The 23,330-nt window shown below is 36.5% G+C and overlaps 1 pseudogene; it reads left to right on the top strand.

Moving 5' to 3' along the window:
• Positions 1–209: 209 nt before the first annotated feature.
• Positions 210–2,656, top strand: LOC120130160 (annotated as a pseudogene).
• The last annotated feature ends 20,674 nt before the right edge of the window (positions 2,657–23,330 follow it).

The raw sequence follows: 23,330 nt of genomic DNA, 5'->3' as shown, positions 1-23,330 counted from the left end.
TGTATCGGGGGACCATTCTTAAAAGAAATAGAATAGGAGTGGCGAAATTTCGTTAGTTTGTCTCTTGTTTATCTTTTTCTCTTTGCGTTTGATCCCATGCTGGAATCATTACCTGAAGCTTTAATCTTTACCATTTTGTCTTCTCTTCTGTCGCAACCTTAGATCCATCAAAACAAACCCTTTTCCACATCAAAAAGTTTAATCAAAGAGTGTGTGTTTGTCACCGAAAAATGGGAAGCGGTTGGAGAAGAGCCTTTTGCACTACAGTTCCTAGAGAAGCAGAAACCACCGTTTTAGACAAGCAACGCCAACAGAGTCAGAGTCAGAATCAGAATCCCAGAAGCTGTGCCAAGTTAAGCTTTTTCTCTAGTGGAAGCAACCCTTCTACTCCTCGTCTTCAATCTCAAGGTCCTAATCCCCATTGCCGCGCTACTTTTGTTGAACCATCTTCCGCAAATGAAAGCCCTAAAGCTGCTGTCGTTAATAAAACTCCTAAACCAATTCCCTCATCCAATTCTTCCACTCCTCGTTCACCTCTAAAGCTCTCGCTTTTCCGCAACAGCTTCAAATTCAGAGTAAGTGGTAACATAATTCCGGAAATGCAGCTAAAGCTTACATTTTTGTTAGGGTTTTATACTCAAGTATTTTCTTTCTTGTAATTTGGCAGAGTAGTTGCAGGATATGTTTGAACAGCGTGAAGACTGGGCAAGGAACATCCATTTACACTGCGGAATGTTCACACGCATTTCATTTTCCATGCATAGCTTCGCATGTCCGTAAATACGATTCCCTCGTTTGCCCTGTCTGTAACACCGCCTGGAAAGATGTACCTCTACTCTCCATTCATAAAAACCCGATCCCTCCTCAAAACGACACAGATCTGATTGAGAACATGGCCCTAAGAATGGATGAGAAAAAGATCGTCGAATCTTGTTCACCCAGAATTGTTAACCTGCAAGAACCGAAATCGTCGATTCTTGGTCACCCCTATGATGACGACGAGCCATTGCTTTCCCCAACTGCCGCTGGTGGTCGTTTCATTCCAATACCAGAAGCAGATGAAAGCATTGAACAAGAAGGAAACGACGTTGAGGAGTTCCAAGGATTCTTCGTGAATCCCAGCCCCTCCTCCGCCGTTAAATCCGATGAACTACACCCATTCGACGGCCTTGATTCGAGGACTGTCCAAGTCAGATTATCTCCCGAAACGGCGTTGGTTTCTGTGGGCCGTGGATATGAAACTTACGCCGTGGCTTTGAAAAGATAAAGGCCCCACCCCTCCGGGAACAATACAAGCTTCTTCCAGGATTGGTAGTAATTCGGCGTCGCATTGGGGCCATCCACGTCGCGCGCCTATCGATTTGGTTACGGTTGTTGATGTGAGCGGTAGCATGGCCGGTGCGAAACTCCAGATGTTGAAACGCGCCATGCGTTTAGTTATTTCCTCGCTCGGCTCAGCTGACAGGCTTTCCATCGTGGCCTTCTCGGCTAATACAAAACGGTTATTGCCTCTACGGAGGATGACGCCTCATGGTCAACGTGCTGCTCGGCGCACTATTGATCGGCTCGTGTGCTGTCAAGGAACGAACGCCTGCGATGCATTGAGGAAAGCTGCGAAAGTGCTCGAGGATCGGAGGGAGAGAAATCCAGTTGCTAGCATTATGTTGTTATCTGACGGTCAGGATGAAAGAGTCCAATCCAATGGTTCCTATCGACGGCGTCGTCCGAACCACGTGTCCTCTACTCGTTTCGCTCACATTGAAATCCCGGTTCACGCGTTTGGCTTCGGGAAAAGGGGCGGTTACAGTTATGACACGGCGGAGGATGCGTTTGCCAAATGCATTGGTGGAATATTGAGCGTTGTGATTCAAGATTTGAGAATCCAGCTCAGCTTCGCCCCTGACTCGGCTCCAGCTGAAATCACAGCCGTTTATTCATGTAAGGGGAAGCCGACCGTTTTAACTTCTGGCTCGGTGCGGCTCGGTGATTTCTACGCCGAGGAAGAAAGGGGTTTACTCGTTGAACTCAAAATTCCGACGTCAGCCGTTAAGTCCCGTCACGTGATGTGTGTTCGCTGTCTTTACAAGGACCCCGCCACGCAAGAAGTTATGTACGGCCGAGATCAAGTGCTTGTCGTTCCTCAGTCCGACGACATTCGATCATCAACTCCGGGAATCCAACGGTTTAGATTCTTTTTTATCACGAATCGAGCCATCGCCGAGTCGAGAAGGTTGATTGAGTGTAGTAACGATTTGACGAGTGCTCACCATTTGTTGGCGTCGGCTAGAGCGTTGTTGATGCAGTCGAATTTGTTGGCGGCGGAGGAGTATGTGCAAGGGTTAGAAACTGAGCTGGCGGAATTGCAGTGGAGGAAGCAGCAGATGGTGCAGATTTAACGGCGGAGGATGAACGACAGGGAGAGAGAGAGGGAGAGGGAGGCGATTATGGTGGTGATGGATGAGAATGGGGAGCCACTTACGCCGTCATCGGCTTGGAGAGCGGCTGAGAAGTTGGCTAAAGTAGCTATCATGAGGAAGTCGTTGAACAGAGCCAGCGATCTACACGGCTTCGAAAATGCTAGATTTTAGTTTTGGTTTAATGTTAAAAAATGGGGAAAAGAGAAAGAAAGGGAAGATTGAGGTGAATATTATCATTCAATAATTTGATTGCCAGGTTTCTTCAAAGGAACCGGATTTTATCCCTTCTTTTTCATTTTCTTTTAGGCAGAGAAACACAAACTAAGACCTATTCTATATCTGTAGGAGATTTTCATCATCAACTTCCAAAGTGCAAATGCGTTAATTCAGTTAATAACTAAAATGTTATCATGTTAATTTCAAATCGGTGTACAATGATTGGGATAGTTAGGGCTTGAATAAAAAAATGTAACGATGACGGAATCATTCTCTACCTATTATATTCTCTTTATTAGTTTTCTTTTTGAAATCCTTGCTAATAATATAATTAAAAAATTTATACATTCGCGAATCAATTTACTTGAGTGGTTAAGAGAAATATTATTGTTCTTAAATATCATAAGTTCAAGCACCACCAATATGATTGATTTAATATTTATTGTCAAATGGTTAAAATTAGAATAAATATTATTTTATAATTTAACTTAATAAAAAAGTCAAAAAATCCTTATATTTATTTCAAATTTATTAATTTTAGGATAAAATATATAAATGATCTATTGACTATATAATTTTACTTTATTAAATTCATCGATTATTAAAAGTTATAAATTGGTCATCCAACTATTTAATATGTTTCAAACTTATCATTTTACGTTAAAAAATTAATATTTTCTAAGTTGGACGTTAACATGATGATTGAAATATGATAATCGTTTAAATTTTGAAATTAGATTTTATTACATCATAATTAGTAGATTAACGTTTATCACAGAGTACTTATATTTTTTAACGGAAAAAAAATAAGTTTGGAAGATAATGAATAGTTAAGTCATCATTTTGTAACTTTTAATAGTCGAGATACTTAACAAAACAATATTCTATAATCAGAAGATCATTTTGTAACTTTTAATAATCAAGAGACTTAATAAAATAATATATTATAATCGGGAGACCATTTATGTACTTTACCCTTAATTTTAAACGCAAAACAATATTAAGAATATAAATCACACGCTTTCAAAAATAAATTATTTTTAGTGATGTTTTGTAGGTTAAATATTATATAATATTAAAATTTTTTCTAAGATGTAACATATCGTAATTTTTTTTAAAGAATGTATCAGTTAAAAATAATGACATAATTGCTTCTTTTTTATAAATGCAAATTGTATTCATCCAGAAACAACAAAGTTGCAACAGTACAACACCATCAACCAACCAAAATACACAAACAATTACCTATATCACCCCATTCAATATAGAGATTAAAATTAATCAAGCCATGACCGTTCACAGGTTTACCAAGAAGCCTATACCTAACAGTCTCCTTAATAATGTTTACCACATTTTGTACACTGCCATGTCTGCCCTGGAATATCCAGAAATTCCTTTTCCTCCAAACAAAGTATTCGAATGAATTCCAAGCCAACTGTAAAATAACAGTGTGAAGGGACTTACCCTTAAACTTCTTTATAGCCCAAGTGAGCTTTGAATGCCAACTAAGAACCCCTCTCTATAAACCACACATTCTCAACACAACACACCAAACCTCCTTGGAAAAGGGACAACAAAAAAATATGGTACCTAGATTTAGTCTCCCCTCCACATAGGGCACAAGAATCATCCTCCACCTGTATTCCAAAAGCCCACAACCTATCCCGAGTAGGCAATCTATTAAGGACAACAATCCATGCAACCATAAAATACCTAGGAATATGGAAAACATGACAAATCAAGTGATACCAGTGCACCTTCTCCCTCATAGGCCTAATGGCCTCTCAGACATTCCTTGAAGGAACCCCTGAATCCATCACAAGGCCCACCGAGACCACCGATCTAAGCTTGACCAGCTTCCTCCAAAGATAACTATGATGGGAGCTAACCTGCACCTGCTAAAAAACATCTCATCACAGAATATACTCGTGAATCTAGGCCACTCAAATAGACCATTCCTTCTGCAGGATAACCTTAATGAGAATTACCAAACAAGCATTGTTCCAGGTTTTCATATCCTTAATTCCCAACCCCCTCCGAATTGGGACTACAAATGATCTTCCAACCCACCCAAGCCACTCTCGCCTCCATATCACCATTCCTCCAAAAGAATCTATAGCAAAGCTGCTCAATACGACTAAGAACAGACTTAGGAAAGACCATTTGTTTGCTCCAAAATTTCTGGATGATAAATATCACCGCCTGGATCAACTGAGCCTTCCCTGTATAATAAGTAGTCCGAGCAACCCATATATGGAACTGAGCCTCAACTCTGTCCAACAAGGGAGAGCAATCCTCTACCGAGTGTTTCCTTAAAACCAAGGGGACCCCCAAATATCTCACCATGAGCTTCTTAATTCTGAACCCCGTGTCCTCCCTAATCTCTTCAATCTCCTCAAGCTCTTCCAAAGGGACCCTTGTTAAAACAGTTCACTCTTAGCATGATTGAACTTAAGCCCCGAGATCTCACAAAATTGTTGTAACACCACCCAAATCCCCATCACATCCTCATCCCTTAATTTGGAGAATATCATGAGGTCATCCACGAAACACAAATGCATGACCCACATCCTGTGGCACTTAGGATGATACCGAAACAATCCATGCGCAACCACAGCGTCCAACATACAGAAGAGCACATTCATGGACAACACAAACAAGCAATGGGAGAGGGGATCCCCTGCCTAACCCCTTTAGCAACCTTAAAATAGCCAAACACTCCTCCATTAAGAGTAACAGAAAACTCGACTAGGTCACACAACTCTTAATCCAACCGATAGTGACCTGAGGAACCCTCATACCTCCAAGACAACAACAAAAAACCCCAATCCACCAAATCAAAAGCCTTTTGGATGCCTATTTTCAAGGCAAAAAAGGAGAAGAAGCCCTGTTGTATGCCTTCACCAACTCTTGAGCTATCAAGGTATTGTTAATAATATAATTCCTTCTAATGAAAGCACTCTGACTTGGAGTCACAACCTTATCGAGAAACCTAGAAAGCCTCCTAGTGATAATTTGAGTAACATATTTATAGACCAAACTGTAGAAAAATATTGTGTAACACCCTAATTCGATCTGACCCAAGGTTTGGATGATTAGAATGCCACACAGAACCTCTAAGTGGCTAGCTATTTTTTTTAAATATTAGGCCGTTTTAACATTCAGACATAATATAAACATTAAAACATATATTATGTTTAAAAAATATAAGTAATTAAAATATGGGAGAGCTCCCAATAATAGTCTTCATAATACATGAGTACAAAATAGAGTTACGACCTAATTAAATAACTAGGGTCTCTGAAAGTACATACCCTTTACAATACTCGAGACGTACTCTAATAGGGTTTAGAATCCTCATTCTACCACACAATCGTCATACAATTGAATTGGGTGTCCACTTCGTTTCTTTAGCATCATACAAAGCATAAGTCTTATGGAATCTTACCTTATTAAGATCTTATGTTATCACACGATTCATTAGGGTGTTCCACTTGTAAGTTTATTAGAAGGTTTTCCCTCATTGAACTCATTGATTTCCCCTTTTAAATTCCGAGCTAAACTTATAACTCAAACAATTACGATGGTACCGATACTTCTATATGAGTATCAGTACTCCTCTTCTATGGTATCGATACTTCCCCAACTATCGGTACCCAAAATGTATTCGTGTTTTGGAAACTATCTCAGTATCATTACTCTCATGATCGTATCGATACTCTTCCACTTGGGTATCGATACTCCTTGGGTATCAGTACTAAAATTACTTTCAATGTTTTGAAAAATACCTCGGTATCGATACCCCCGGAGCAAGAAATTCAACCAAGAAATGAGGAAACCCCATGAATCAAGCAAGTTCACCAATACCCTATCCAACTTCCTTTTAGGGGGCCTATCTTCATGTTGATTAAAACATGTAAAAAGAGGACCAAACAAAACATAGTCCACAACCTCAACTTTGTCCACAAACTTCTTAAACTCCCTTATATCTCTCTTAACCAAACTATCCCCAAAAAATCGAAGACTCCTTAGTATGCAAAATCACATTAAAGTTTCCCAAGACAATCCAATCCCTATCCCCAACCTAAGACTGTAAACCACCCAAATGAGCCCATAGTCTCCCCCTATCAACACCAAAATCACAAGTATACACCAAATCCACCTCAACCACCACCAAATCTACCTCAACCACCCTAGTAATACTTTGATCAGTGGAAGTAAACACATACAACTAGATTGAGCCCCTCCAAAGAACCCAAATCCTTCTATTGATAGCACCTCTACCCCACCCCCAGTAGGAGTACCCTCCACTTTAACAACCATAACACCCTCACACATAATCCTAGAAGCCTGATTATCCAAAGGCCCACCATTAACATGATGATCCCCCTCAAGCAAACCAGAGGCAATAACCCATACTTCCTCAGGCTTTTGAGCCCCACCAACCAGACAACTGTCATTCCTACCAGAAGAATAAGGAGCCCCATGCTTCCGAGCCCCATTAATCAAGTCACAAGAGCTGTTAGAATGACCAAACGTGCTATAACAAAAGCACCTAAGAGGCATCCAAAGAACCTCAACAATAATCGAAACAATAGAACTATCCCTAAGCTACGTTGAAATGAACTATGGAATAGCTGATTCTGCCTTAACCTCAACACAAACCCTAGAAAATGCTACCCTCTACCTAAATGCAGTAACACTGTCCATATAAAATGAAATCTCAATCGCATTAGCGATGGCTCAACCCAATTCTTGAGAAAAGTTCCAGAGGAATCCCTTACAAATGTATCCAAACAGGCAAGGAATACATACTAAATTCCAAATTCTTAATATTAGGCTCCCATTTCTGAATAATCATCGAATGATTATGGAAATGCCACGACCCTACCCTATGACCCAATCAATCATAGCAGTAAAGCAAAACTAAACTAAAAAAATAGCATTCCCCACAACCCTAACCACTAGATCCTCATTCTTCCCCCAAAGATACATAGCCAAATTCTTAAAGGTATTAAAATGAAAGGGTTTACCCAAAAAATACACCACCACAAAATTCTTCTAGTATTGAACATCTTCCTCAAACACCTCCACTAGAGCAACCACCCGAGCTTTCCCCTCATCCTGAGATGGAAAAAAATGAAACGAATTCGCCTCTAGAGAAACGAATAGGTTCCCTTAATCCAACTGCGATTCCTTCAAGCTCCTCTTCTCCGAAGCCATAACCAAACTAACAGAAAAACAACCATCAAACAGAACAAAGAGAACGAAGGAAAAAATAAATAGAATTGCAGAAAATCCCCAAAACATTTTACACCGGCTAAAACGCACCGAGAGCATTTCTTAACATGTGTCGTTTTAAGAAGTGTTTAAGATTTTTTTATTTAGCGTGAACTAAATTAATTCGGTCATTAAATGAATGATTATTATTTTTAAAATTTTTAGTTCGAACATCATCGATTATAATATGAATGATTGAATGTTTATTGTTAATTGATTGAGATTATTTAGACAAATAAAAAAAGATTTTTCTATTTGAATTTGTTTTAACTTATTTTCTTGTTTCAAGTCTTGAAATAAATATTTTTTTATTTAATCTCACCAAATCAAAATATTCTTATATATGGTTAAATTTTATGTAGAGGTGGATGTAGTAAGTTCTCATAGGGGCCAAGTGCATCTCTATTATTTGGAAAAATTGTTAAATTTAGTTTAATGTGTTAAGAAAAAAGTAAAAAATAAAAAAAATTGTATACCCATTATCTTTTAAAAAAATAAAATTTTAGACTCCTTAAATTTCTAGATCTACACTGTTTTTAAGCTTAATATATATGAGATATTCAAACGTAAAAAATTATGTGACCCTTCAATTTATTTTGAACATAATATAATTATCAAATTAAAAAAATGATCTTTTGATCAACAAAAGGCAATCTTAATCATTATAGTATTGATTTAGTAGTCCATAATATTGACGTAGTTGTCTATTGTACTAATACAATATTGTAGGATAGATGATGATATGATTAAAAGACTTAATTAATTCTTTTAAAAAGTTAAGTGCTTTAATTATTTTTAAAAAGTTTGAGAGTTTATATATTTTCTAAAAGAATTAAAAGTTATTTATTTTTTAAAAAATAAAAAAATAGATTATTAAAATTTAAAAAAAATACTAAAAACACTATTAAAAATCTTAACAATTTAAAAAAATAAAAATATCATAACCTATTTAAAAAATTAATGAATGACAATTTTAATAAGATATATAAAATATTAGGTAAAGTATGATGCTTTGTTGTGTCATCCGATTATAATACATTGCTTTGTTGAGTCCTCCGAATATTAAAAGTTGCAAAATGATCATCTGACTATTCATATGTTTCAGACCCGTCTTTTTCCATTAAAAAATTGACGAAAGTATAAGTTGGATGTTAACCTACTGACTGTGATATGATAAAATCTAATCCAAGAATCTCAAATGACTATCATACCCCAATCATCATGTTAACGTTCACTCAAACGACCATTAATTTTTAATAAAAATGATAAAATTGGAACATATGAATAGTCAGATGAGCATTTTGTATTTTTTATAATAGAATGACTCAACAAAGCAATAGTCTATAGTCAAATGATCATTTATAACTTTTAATAGTCAAAGATCTAATAAAACAATACTTTATAATCATAAATCATTTGTATACCTTACCATAAATATTATTTAGATAAATAAATTTTTAATGAAGTTGTTTAAGTAAAAAAAAGTTAACATTTAGGTTAATCTGAAGTAGTATTTAAGAGTAAAATCAATCACAATCTCCCAACGTGAAGGTTTATGACCTTTCGATTCATGGAGGCATTTAAGCTAGCAGGTGGAGTGCAATTGGGAGCTCTTCTTCATTATTTTTTGAAGTGAATAAGTCTACAGCTCTCCATTTCTATGTGAGGATCAGTAACTTCAACAACTGCCTACTCTCAGTTTGTTTCACTGCTAACTGCATTGGCTGGGCATCAGAACCAACGGTGGAGATTCATCCACCAACCAATTTCAGACACAGACAATGATGTGTTTGAGTTGTGACCATTTCCTTAGAGAGGCCCATATCCTTAAGCTTTGGTTGGTTACCACAACATGTACTTCAAAACACTTCTCATCACTTACCCACATGTTCTTATTATTATTGTTAAAACGTATATTTCATTTCCTCCCTTTTTTTCGTCTTTTTACCAAAATATAACCCTTACAACCAATAATTACTTGTCATACATTATCTTCCCTAATATTACCGATCTAACACCCTTTCAGACACGATAGCAATAAAGTGCATATTGTCATACACTTCAAATCATGATTCGCACTTTTCCTTTACTTCTTCAACTGTCCGTCTCCCCCTTCCCCTTTTCCTATAAATACCACACTCAACACAACCCTCAAACCATACTCAAATCTCAAATTCTCTCATTCTTCCTATTATCAATCTTTCTATGAAGAAGGTAAAATATTTTTATTATATTATAATTATTTAATAATTTATTATTTTATTAAATTTTATTGTACTATTTTTTATTTCTTTTTGCAGTTATAAAATGGAAGGCGGGTTGTTACATTTAGATGAGAATCATATCTAGAGACATTTTGCCGATACGGTAACAATTTTAAATTGTGTTGTTATTTTAATTATTGTGAATGTTTTATTTATTCAATTTTTTAGCATTAGTTTATATTTTAATTTGTATACTATTTATTAAATTAGGAGAGAGATCATATATTAGATCCATTCATTTATAACGTTAAGTTAGAGATACCTACTCGTGTCTGGTAGTATTTAGTCGGGGCTAGATTTGGTTACTTAGCGAAATATGAAAGGATACTTCAGAGCTTGAAAAAAATCCACAGTCACACCACCTGTCTTGTAGATTAACTCTGAACGAGTTAGCTTGAATCACTTGAAGAGGTCGTGGCATCTCTGTGACACGAAGTAATTCATGGGTTTTGGAAAAGATTGTTATAGACATTCCATTTGATGCATTAATTCTTTTTTATAGATCTTCAACTAATATTGGGTGATAGACATGACCGTTTTGCATCCAAGTTTGAGATTTTCCCCCGAGCTTGGTAAAAAGTTCTCCCAACCGAAAATACATCGTTTTAACCAAAGTCGTTACTGGTAAATGGCGTGCACCCTTTAAGGTCGAATTGATAATCTCAACCAAGTTGGTTGTCATGTGTCCATATCGATATCCATCATCATATGCATTTGTCCACATTTCTTTGTTAATGAGGTTGATGTAATTATATCCTTGCTCGTTCTTTCCTCGCAAATCTTGAAGCATGGACTCAAATGTTTCAAGTAATAGTTCGTGACCTGAGCGTCTAATGTAGAACTTACTGTTAAGTTTCTATAAAAAATGAAAATGATTGAGAAATAAAATTAGGCATTTTGGCATACTCATGCGCACAAGTAATTGACACTCATTATTCTTCTTGAGCTTTCCATGATAGTTAGCATCAATGTGTCAGATACAGTACCGATGTTGGACATATGGTGGTTGCCACATTAGACCCAAAGAATCCATTGCTTTTTTATCCTAGCTCCACGATCTGAAATGACATAGATTTTTTCCCTCGTGACAACATGTAAGCGTAAGTTTCTGAGGAGAAAAACCTAAGAATCTGTATCTTTTCCTCCCACAAGGGAAAAAACAACTGAAAGAATGTTGCGATTACCTTCTTGGACAACTGCCAATACTAAAACTTGCTTGTACTTTCCATACAAGAATGTCCCATCAATTTGGACCATGGTCTTGTAGTACTTTCCAAATAAGAATGTCCCATCAATTTTGATTGAGTGTAGTAACGATTTGACGAGTGCTCACCACTTGTTGGCCTAGGCTAGAGCGTTGTTGATGCAGTCGAATTCGTTGGCGGCGGAGGAGTTTGTGCAAGGGTTAGAAACTGAGCTGGTGGAATTACAGTGGAGGAAGCAGCAGATGGTGCAGATTCAACGACAGAGAGAGAGACGGATGCGATTATGGTGGTGATGGATGAGAATGAGGAGCCACTTACGTCGTCAACGGCTTGGAGAGGGACTGAGAAGTTGGCTAAAGTAGCCATCAAGAGGAAGTCGTTTAACAGAGCCAGCGATCTACAAGGCTTCGAAAATGCTAGATTTTAGTTTTGGTTTAATGTTAAAAAATGGGGAAAAGAGAAAGAAAAGGAGATTAAGGTGAATATTATCATTCAAAATTTGATTGCCAGGTTCCTTCAAAGAAATCGGATTTTATCCCTTCCTTTTCATTTTCTTTTAAGCAGAGAAAAACAAACTAAAATCCTATTCTATATCTGTAGGAGATTTTCATCATCAACTTCCGAAGTTGCAAATGCATTAATTCATTTAATAACTAAAATGTTATCATGTTAATTTCAAATCGGCGTACAATAATTGGGATAGTTAGGGATTGAATAAAAAAATGTAATGATGATTGAATCATTCTCTACCTATTATATTCTCTTTATTAGTTTTCTTTTTGAAATCCTTGCTAATAATATAATTAAAAAGTTTATACATTCTACGCGAATCAATTTACTTGAGTAGTTAAGAGAAGTATTATTGTTTTTAAAGGTCACAAGTTTAAGCACCACCAACTGTAAGGTTGATTGAATGTTTATTGTCAAATGGTTAAAATTAGAATAAATACTATTTAATAATTTACCTTAATAAAAAAGTCAACAAATCCTTATATTTATTTAAAATTTATTAATTTTAGGGTGAAGTATATAAATGATCTATTGACTATATGATATTACTTTATTAAGTTATTTGATTATTAAAAGTTACAAAATGATGACTCAACTATTCATTATCTTCCAAAATTGTCTTTTTCCGTTAAAAAACTTATGGTACTCTGAGATAAACGTTAATCTACTAATTGTGATGTGATAAAATCTAATCTCAGAATCTGAAATGACTTTTATATTTCAATCATCATGTTATCGTCCAACTTAGAAAATCGTTAATTTTTTAACGTAAAAGGATGAGTTTGGAACATATTAAATAGTTGGATGACCAATTTGTAAATTTTAATAATCGATTAACTTAATAAAATAATACCATATAGTCAATAGATCATTTATATACTTTACCCTAAAATTAATAAATTTGAAAAAATATAAGGATTTGTTGACTTTTTTATTAAGGTAAATTATAAAATAGCATTTATTCTAATTTTAACCATTTGACAATAAACATTCAATCAACCTTATAGTTGGTGGTGCTTGAACTTGTGGACTTTAAAAATAATAATACTTCTCTTAACCACTCAAGTAAAATAATTCGCGTGGAATGTATAAACTTTTTAATTATATTATTAGCAAGGATTTTAAAAAGAAAACTAATAAAGAGAATATAATAGGTAGAGAATGATTCAATCATCATTACATTTTTTATTCAAGCCCTAACTATCCCAATCATTGTACACTGATTTGAAATTAACATGATGACATTTTAGTTATTAACTGAATTAATGCATTTGCAACTTTAGAAGTTGATGATGAAAATCTCCTACAGATATAGAATAGGATTTTCGTTTGTTTTTCTCTGCCTAAAAGAAAATGAAAAAAAAGGGATAACATCCGATTTCTTTGAAGGAACCTGGCAATCAAATTGGTCATCCAACTATTTAATATGTTCCAAACTCATTCTTTTACGTTAAAAAATTAACGATTTTCTAAGTTGGACGTTAATATGATGATTGAAATATGATAGTCGTTTGAGATTCTGAAATTAGATTTTATCATATCACAATTAGTATATTAACGTTTATCTCAGAGTACCATAATTTTTTAACGGAAAAGACAAGTATGAAAGATAATGAATAGTTGATTCCTCATTTGTAACTTTTAATAGTCGAGGGACTTAACAAAACAATACTCTATGGTCAGAAGATCATTTTGTAACTTTTAATAGTCAAAAGACTTAATAAAGTAGTATCTTATAATCGGGAGACCATTTATGTACTTTACCCTTAATTTTAAACTCAAAACAATATTAAAATTATAAATCACATGCTTTCAAAAATAAATTATCTTTAGTGATGTTTTGTAGGTTAAATATTATATAATATTGTTAATTTTTTCTAAGATGTAACATATCGTAATTATTTTTAAAGAATGTATCAGTTAAAAATAAAGGAGATTATACCGAAAAATCACCCTTTATAACTTTAATTACCTGTCAGACACCATTTCATCTTTATTTACCGATCTAATACCCTTTGCAAGAAGGTACGCCCCATGAATCGCACCTTACACTGATCTGGTGCCACGTGGGGTAAGGCGCGGCCCATGAAAAGCCTTATGCTGACATGGCGACACGCTGGCTAAGGCGCGGTGCATGGGGTGTGCCTTATGCCACGTAGGTATATAGCGCGGTGCATAGACCGCGCCTTCAATCAATTATGACATGCACCAGAATGGTACGGTGCATGGGCCGTGCCTTGCATAATGCATCTGCATTTTTTGGGTTTAAAGCATCTCCTCTCCACTATAAATACCCCTTCCCCGTAAACTCTCTCACAACCCCTCTCAACCGAGAAACTACTACAATAATCCTCTCAACCAGTAAAAAACACTCGGCAATCCTTTTATATTTGATTCAGAAGTTCGTTCGATCTTTGAATATAAGGTAATTTTTTTTAATATTTTTTCTAATTATATATTATTATTTGAAAAAATAGTGTATTAATTATTTTTAATTAATTTTTGTGGTTGTAAAATTGGAAAGTGGATGCATACATCAAAATATTTTTGTCGATACGGTAATAATATTAAATTATATTATTTAAATTATTTACGTTTATGTGTAAAATTATTTACGTTTCTGTGTAAAAATTTTATTGTTATATTTTAATTCATATATTATTTATTGCATTAGGTTTGTTTCAGTTTTTTTTTTGCAGATATAACATTGTCACACTTTCAAACTCTAAGAATGGTGAGAATTTCAGCTATTGTTTATTATGATGGAGAAATTCAGGAAGATGAAACCGGCGTTGTTTTCGTATCAAATCATTATGTTAAAATATCCTTCAAGAGAAACATAACTCTTGAAGAGCTGATAACGAAGAATTCAAGGAAGGTTCATGTTGGAAGTACTAGAAGAATGTCGTCGCTGCAGTATAGATTTCCAACATCATTGTTACCATTAACTTATACAGCGTTCGAACTATCGATCAATGATGATGTTGTAATGATGGTTGATTCTTAAAGTAATTATTCAGAAGCTGATACGGAGATGTATGCAAAGTTTGTTGAAGTACGTGCTGTTCGGGGTCTGTCATTAAGCTCCCACTATGGGCTGGCTGAACAAGTTGATCAAGTTGACAGCCCAGCTACAGTAATGTGTAATTATTTTAATGCCATAATGGGAAATCCACATCATGCTACCATCCCATAAACTTCAATGGGGAGACATTCATCAGCAACTCCTTACGATCTACCGAGGTGTGTCCACGAACAATCCGTATGGCAACATCGCGTCCAGTTCAAGGGGAAGACATTCATCTTCAAATTTCTTTGACCTTAATATAGAGATGCCCTTGACGCAACAATCTGTGTAGTTTTCATTTGACACGATGGATTCAAGCTCCAGGGGAGGCATTCGACTGCGAGCTTTTTCGATCTCAATTTCGATATGCCTTCTAGTTCAAGGGGAAGGCATGCAAGTAATAGGTTCTTCGACCAAAATGTGGAGAGCATGGAGGAACCATCATCTCTACCAGAAGAACCGCTTCATGAGCCAGGAGCGGATGGTGCTGAGACTGGACTATTTATTCACCCAATCACCACAATTCAACTCCGATGATGATGATGATGTAGATGAAGTTCTCTCAAATACGGCACAAACTGACCCTCTAGCACAATGTATGAAGCTGATTATGGTGCAATGTATGGGCCAGAATTTGCGGATATGCCTAATCTTGGTGGCTATGGATTTTACTCATCAATAAATAATGGTGAGTTATCTTTAGGCATGGAGTTTTCAAGCATAGAAGAAGCGATGATGGCTATAAAAAATTACAATATCCGTAATTCTGTTTAATCCAGAGTTGACTGCTCCACGACAGAAAAATATGTATGCCACTGTGCCCGATAAAAAAACGGATGCAATTAGATGGTTCGCGTATCGAATAGGAAGAGGAAAAATAATAGATGTGAACTAACAGAATATAATGGTCCTCACACATATTGTGTTGGAGGGATCAACCAAGATCATCCCAACTTGGACTCTGAAGTGATCTGCGAAGTCATCATGCTCATGGCAAAGGCAAGCTCACATATAGCTATTGTTGTGTTGATTTCAGCTATACAATCGCACTATGGTATTCTTTCTTATACAGAAAAGCATAGAAGGCAAAGCAGAATGCCATTTAAAAACTTCATGGCGAATGTGATGCATCTTACAACGAACTTCCAAGTTGGTTTAGGCTGATACGAAGGTTGAATCATGGGACAAATGTGGACTTTGAAACCTCTCATGCATACCATCATGATCGAGTTCTTCGCGATCAATGCCAATTCTACCTGGTTTTTTGGACTTACCCATAGTGCATTAATGCTGTCAAATACTGCAAGCCTGTGGTCCAGATCGAAGGGACTTTCTTGTATGGAAAATACAAGCAAGTTTTACTATTGGCAGTTGTCCAAGATGGTAATCACAACATTCTTCTAGTTGCTTTTGCTCTTGTTGAAGGAGAAGATACAAATTCTTAGGATTTTTCCTCTGAAACTTACATTCACATGTTATCACGAGGGGAAAAATATGTGTCATTTCATATCGCAGAGCTAGGATCAAAGCAATGGAGTCTCTGGGTCCATTGTGGCAGCCACCCTTTGTCCAACATAGGTATTGTATCCGACACATTACTGCAAACTACCATGGAAGGTTCAAGAATAATGATGAGCGCCAATTACTTGTGCGCATGGGTAAGTGAAACCACCCTTTTTCTTTTTATCATTTTCATTTTTTAATGAAACAAAGTTAGTAAGTTCTACATTTTATGATCAGGTTACGAACTACTACCTGAAACATTTAAATCTATGCTTCAAGATTTGCGTACGAAGAACGAGGAATGATACAATTACATCAGCCTTATCAATAAAGAAATGTGGATAAACGCATATGATGGTGAATATCAATATGGACACATGATGACCAACTTGGTTGAGGTAATCAATTCGAACTTAAAGGGTGTATGTCACTTACCTGTAGCGGCTTTGGTAAAAACTACATATTTTTGTTTGGGGACGCTTTTTGCAAAGCTTAGGGGACAAGCTTAAACCTGGATGCAAGACGGTCATGTTTATCACGCTAGAATAGTTACAGATATACAAAACAAATTGTTGCATCAAATGGAATGTCTATAACAAGCTTCTCTAGAACGCATGAATTGTTTCGTGTCACAGAGTTGTCACGACCTCTTCAAGGGATTGAAGTTGTGTCGTTAAGAGTAGATCTATGAGACAGATGGTGCGACTGCGGGTTTTTTCAAGCTATGAAGTATCCATGCTCTCATGTTATATCAGCTTGCTCGCATACATGTCAAGACTATAACCGTTTTGTTGATCCCGTATACCTACTATCAGAAGTGTTTAAGGTATACGAATTTGAGTTCCCCCATAGGTAATGACAAAGACCCTAATGAGGTTTAGAATTAGGTTCCGATTGTACCAGACCCAACTTTATTGAGGGACCGTGGTTGTCCAAAACCCACTCGAATTCATTATGATATGGATATTCGAGAAAAATCTAGACATGACAAAAAATGTGGGCATTGTAGAAACTCAGGACACACTAAAAGAACATGTCCACTTATGTTGTCATCAAGTAACCATTGATGAGGAACTGATATACTTGTTGTTTATAAAATAATAATTCTTGTAGTTTAATTTACATTTACTTAAAGTTATATGTGATTATAATAAAAGAGATAATAAGTGACAAACTTAAGAAAGTTATCGAACACAATTATTAAATTTTATCAAACTAATAGCAATTTGGTATTTGAATATAATTTTAAATACAACAAACTTACAATAAGTATTAAATGGTAAATAAAAAAATTACAATAACTAATATTAAATGCTACTAAACAAAATTAACAAAATAAATTAAAAAAAGTCAAACAAAATTAACAAAATAAATTATGTATTAAATGATAAATAATAAAAAAATTACAATAAAAAAGTCTAATAAACAACTAAATACAAATATAATAAAATATCAAAATCTATCGATGTCTGCGGTGCGAATGTGTTCCGCAGGGCGGTGGTTGTCTGTCTCGAGGAGGATTTCTTCGTATAACTGGTTGTGACTCCTCACTGTCATCATCATCACCATCATCATTGTCGTCGTCATCGTTGTTGTTGTCGTCGTCAGGAGCAGATACATTTTGTTAATGAGGAACTGATGACGATGTAGCACCTCCATAGAATAAGGACCCTGGAGGTGTATGACTGACTAACCCACCACTCATAGAAAACTGGGAAAACTCAGAAAGCATATACATCGATGAATGAGAAAATTGTACATGATGTGTATATGCGGCGGCCATCGATGATGAGGCTGCACCCGCCAAATAACCAGCATATGAACCCCAGGTTGGATCTGTAAACATAAACTCATAATATCCTCCAAGAGGGGTCATATAACTCTGTGACAGTGGCGGCGGCGGCATCATATATGGTTGCGGCATGTAAGTCGCTGCAGACGGTGGTTGTTGTGAAGGTCCTGGTGGTACAGCTGAGGATGAACCAGAAGAACCTTCTCTCCGTCTATGAGTCGAGGGACGATGGGGTTGTGACGATGCACGTCTCTATCGACGTCTATGAATGCTCATTCCTCGTGCATCCTCGAAAAGAAAAAAATGTTTCCAATTACTGTTGAACCACTCATAATAATCATCTACAACCGTCAATTAGTCAACATAAATGGTTTCCCTATGGGGAAGGCACCGATGTCGAGCCTCCTATATAATGAACCACTCATGATGCTTCACCAGCCAATCTGTATCCGCATTCCCGCGTCAATCTGTGCTATGCAACTCGTCCATATTACGAGGTACTTCCGGAATTGGTTGTGCAAAACCAAATTGCCAGAGCACGCGATCAATGGTGTGCCACTCGATGATCGCATAACAGATCAGAGGGACCACCGCCATCCAAACATCTAATGGACCCCTCAACTCAGGTGGGATGCACATCCTCACATCAACATTAGAATATGGAACCCTTTCAAACTAAAACAAATATATATAATTCTTATCAAAATAATAATCTAATTATATAACTATAATATAAAATCGATTTTTAAACATTAAAATACATACCTCTGTGCCAACCTTCTGATCAATTAACAGCCTGATTATTTCTAATTCATCAGGTAGATCCCGATGATTTTTCCTGTCAATAGACCACCTATTCAAGGAAATTTTTTTATTATACAATGGATAAAATGATTAATATACGAAATAAGTTTTGTAATTATCTCAATAGTAGTGGAAATATGAGCGGGTTCTTCACAACAGGACATAAAAAGGGCAAGCGATACCATTCCCAAGACTACAGCAGAAGGAGACATCCGCCAATAACATTTTTCCTGTAGTCAGTCGCTCGACACATCTCCCTATACAGGAATGTCAAAACTACCGAGCCCCAACTCAATGATCCGGCCAGATGAAAGTCGCCAAGATGTCGCAACCACATACAGTGAACTTGGCAGTGCGATTTGTCCGGCATCTGCAACCCTCCTATCAGGTGCAGTATGCATGCCCGTGCATACATTTTAACTTGATCCTCTGAGGCATCCTCACTTAAATTCTGAAAATTTGTATCTAACCAATTTAATGGTATCCGACCATCATTCAAATTTCACGGGACACCTGCTAGATAATCCTGACACAAAGTAATCCAATTACCGTGTGCCATCCCTGAAATCACATCTCCATCCACCAAAAGCCCCAAGTCCACTCTCCGCACGGAAGATGGAATGTGTGGGTCTCCGGCCTCCACCGCTCCACTAATGCAGAAATAAGGTTTTGTTCTATCTTACAATGGCCTTCATATCTAGCTATGTGATCGAATCCAGCCTCGACTAAATACGACCAGAAACGGGTAGATATCGCTCACTTATGGTTCTCTAATAAAAGGATCTAATATACGGTCACTCTCTTAAAATATTAATAATTACAAAAATTAATTTATAAACTAATAATCATGCATTAAATAAATAAATTATTACTAATAATTTAAATTAAATTAAAATGTAAAAATGTTACCGTATCAGCAAAATGTCGAGATATATGATTTTCATTCAAAAGCAGTAGACTGCCTTCCATTTTATAACTGCAAAAAAATTAATTAAATAAAATATTAAAAAATTTAAATAGTTAAATAAAATACTAACAAAATATTAAATATAATAAAACATACCTTAAAGAGCTATGAGAGAATATAAGAGTATTTGAGAGAAGTTAAGAGGATTTGGTGTGATGAAAGTGATTAAGAATGGATGTATTTATAGGGAGAGAATGGGGGTGTAAACGGGCGGGTGGTTGGGAATAGAAACCAAAGGTGTGGCCCATGCACCGCGCCTTTCTGACTCGTGTCAAAATTAAAGCAAAGGTGCGGCCCATGCACTGCGCTATACCTCTACGTGGCATAAGGCGTGCCCCATGCACCGTGCCTTAGCCAGCGTGCCCCATGCACCGTGCCTTAGCCAGCGTGTCACCATGTCAGTATAAGGCGTAGTTCATGGGCCGCCCTTACCCCACGTGGTGCCAGATCAGTGTAAGGCGCGGTGCATGGGGCACGCCTTCCTGCAAAGGGTGTTAGGTCAGTAAATAAAGATGAAAGAGTGTCTGACAGGTAATTAAAGTTATAAAGAATTATTTTTTGTTGGAATCACCAAAAATAAAGACATGATTGTTTTTTTTATAAATGCAAATTGTATTCATCCAGAGCAACACTGTTACAACAGTACAACACCATCAACCAACCCCAATACACAAACAATTGCCTATATCACCCCATTTAATATAGAGATTAAAATTAATCAAGTCATCACCGTTCACAGGTTTACCAAAGCCTATATCTAATAGTCCTTAATAATGTTTACCACATTTTGTACACTACCATGTCTGCCCTGGAATATCCTGAAATTCCTTTTCCTCCAAACAAAGTATATGAATGAATTCCAAGCCAACTGTAAAATAATAGTGAGAAGGGACTTAACATCAAACTTCTCTATAGCCCAAGTGAGCTTTGAATGCCAACTAAGAACCTCTCTATAAACCACACATTCTCAACACAACACACCAAACCTCCTTGGAAAAGGGATACCAAAAAATATGGTACCGAGATTTAGTCTACCCTCCACATAGGGCACAAGAATCATCCTCCACCTATATTCCAAAAGCACACAACCTATCCCGAGTAGGTAATCTATTAAGGACAACCATCCATGTAACCATAAAATACCTAGGAATATGGAAAACTTGACAAATCAAGTGATTTAAGTGCACCTTCTCCCTCATAGGCCTAATGGCCTCTCAGACTTTCCTTGAAGTAACCCCTGAATCCATCACAAGGCCCACCGAGACTACCGATCTAAGCTTGACCAGCTTCATCCAAAGATAACTATGATGAGAGCTAACCTGCACCTGCCAAAAACATCCCATCACATAATGTACTCGTTAATCCAGGCCACCCAAATAGACACTTCCATCTGTAGGATAACTTTTGATGAGCATCACCAAACACACATTATTCTAGGTTTTCATATCCTTAATCCAAAACCACTTCTAAATTGGCACTACAAATGATCTTCCAACCCACCCAAGCCCCTCTCACCTCTATATCGCCATTACTCCAAAAGAATCTATAGCAAAGATGCTCAATACAACTAAGAACATAATTAGGAATGACCATTTGTTTGCTCCAAAAGTTCTTGATGATAAATATCACCGCCTGGGCCAACTGAGCCTTCCCTGCATAATAAACAGTCCGAGAAACCCATGTATTAAACTAACCCTCAATTCTATCCAACAAGGGATTATAATCCTCTACCGAGGGTTTCCTCAAAACCAAGGGGACCCCCAAATATCTCACCATGAGCTTCTTAATTCTGAACCCCCTGTCCTCCCTAATCTCCTTAAGCTCATCAAGTTCATCCTTAGGGACCCATGCTCAAATAGTTAACTCTTAGCATGATTGAAATTAAGCCCGAGATCTTATAGAATTGTTGTAACACCACCCCAATCTCATCACATCCTCATCCCTTAATTTGGAGATTATCAGGAGGTCATCCACGAAACACAAATACATGACCCACATCCTGTGACACTTAGGATGACACCGAAATAATCTATACGCAACCACAACGTCCATCATACTGAAGATCATATTCATGGACAACACAAACAAGCAATGGGAGAGGGGTTCCCCTACCTAACCACTTTAGTAACCTTAAAATAGCCAAATACTCCTCCATTAAAAGTAACAAAAAACTAGGGCTAGATAACACAAGTTCGAATCCAACCGATAGTGACCAGATGGACCCCCATACCTCTATGACAACAACAAAAAACCCCAATCCACCAAATCAAAAGCCTTTTGGATGTACATTTTCAAGGAACAACAAGGAGAAGAAGCCTTCTAATGAAAGCACTATGACTTGGAGTCACAACCTGACCAAGAAACTTAGAAAGCCTCCTAGTGATAATTTGAGTAAAACATTTATAGACCAAACTGTAGCAAGATATTGTGTAACACCATAATCCGATCTGTCCTGAGGTATGTATAATTAGAATGCCACATAGAACCTCTAAGTGGATAACCATTTTTTTTGAAAATATAAGGCCCTTTTAAAGTTCGGACATAATATAAACACTCAAAATATATTATGTTTAAAAAATATAAGTAATTAAAATATGGGTGAGCTCCAAAAAATAGTCTCCTTAATACATGAGTACAAAATAGAGTTACAACCCAATTAAATAACTAGGGTCTATGACAGTACATGCCCTTTACAATACTCGAGAAGTACTCTAATAGGGTTTAGAATCCTCATCTACCATACAATCGTCATATAATTGACTTAGGGTCCACTTTGTTTCTTGAGCATCATACAAAGACACAAGTCTTATGGAATCTTACCTTAATAAGATCTTATATTATCACACAATTCATTAGGGCATTCCACTAGTAAGCTTATTAGAAGGTTTTCCCTCATTGAACCCCTTTGTTTCCCCTTTTAAATTCTGAGCTAAACTTATAGCTCAAACAATTACGATGGTACCGATACTTCTATATGGGTATCGGTACTCCCCTCTTATGGTATCGATACTTCCCCAAGTATCGGTACCAAAAATGTATTCGATGTTTTGGAAACTATCTCAGTATCGATACTCTTCTGAATGTATCGATACTCTCCACTTGGGTATCGGTACTCCCTTAGGTATCGATACCAAATTTACTTTTGATGTTTTGAAAAATACCTCGGTGTTGATACCCCTATAGGGAGTATCGATATCAAAATTGGCTTTAATGTTTCTAATCATGCCCCTGAGTATCGAAAAAAGTCCCCGAGTATCAATACCCCTTGAGCAGTATCAATACTCTCGTCACAAACCCTTTGATTT

Source organism: Hibiscus syriacus, unplaced genomic scaffold (assembly GCF_006381635.1).
Source record: "Hibiscus syriacus cultivar Baekdansim isolate YM2019G1 unplaced genomic scaffold, ASM638163v2 tig00110515_pilon, whole genome shotgun sequence".
Lineage (NCBI taxonomy): Eukaryota > Viridiplantae > Streptophyta > Magnoliopsida > Malvales > Malvaceae > Hibiscus > Hibiscus syriacus.
This window is presented reverse-complemented; position numbering and strand designations above follow the sequence as displayed.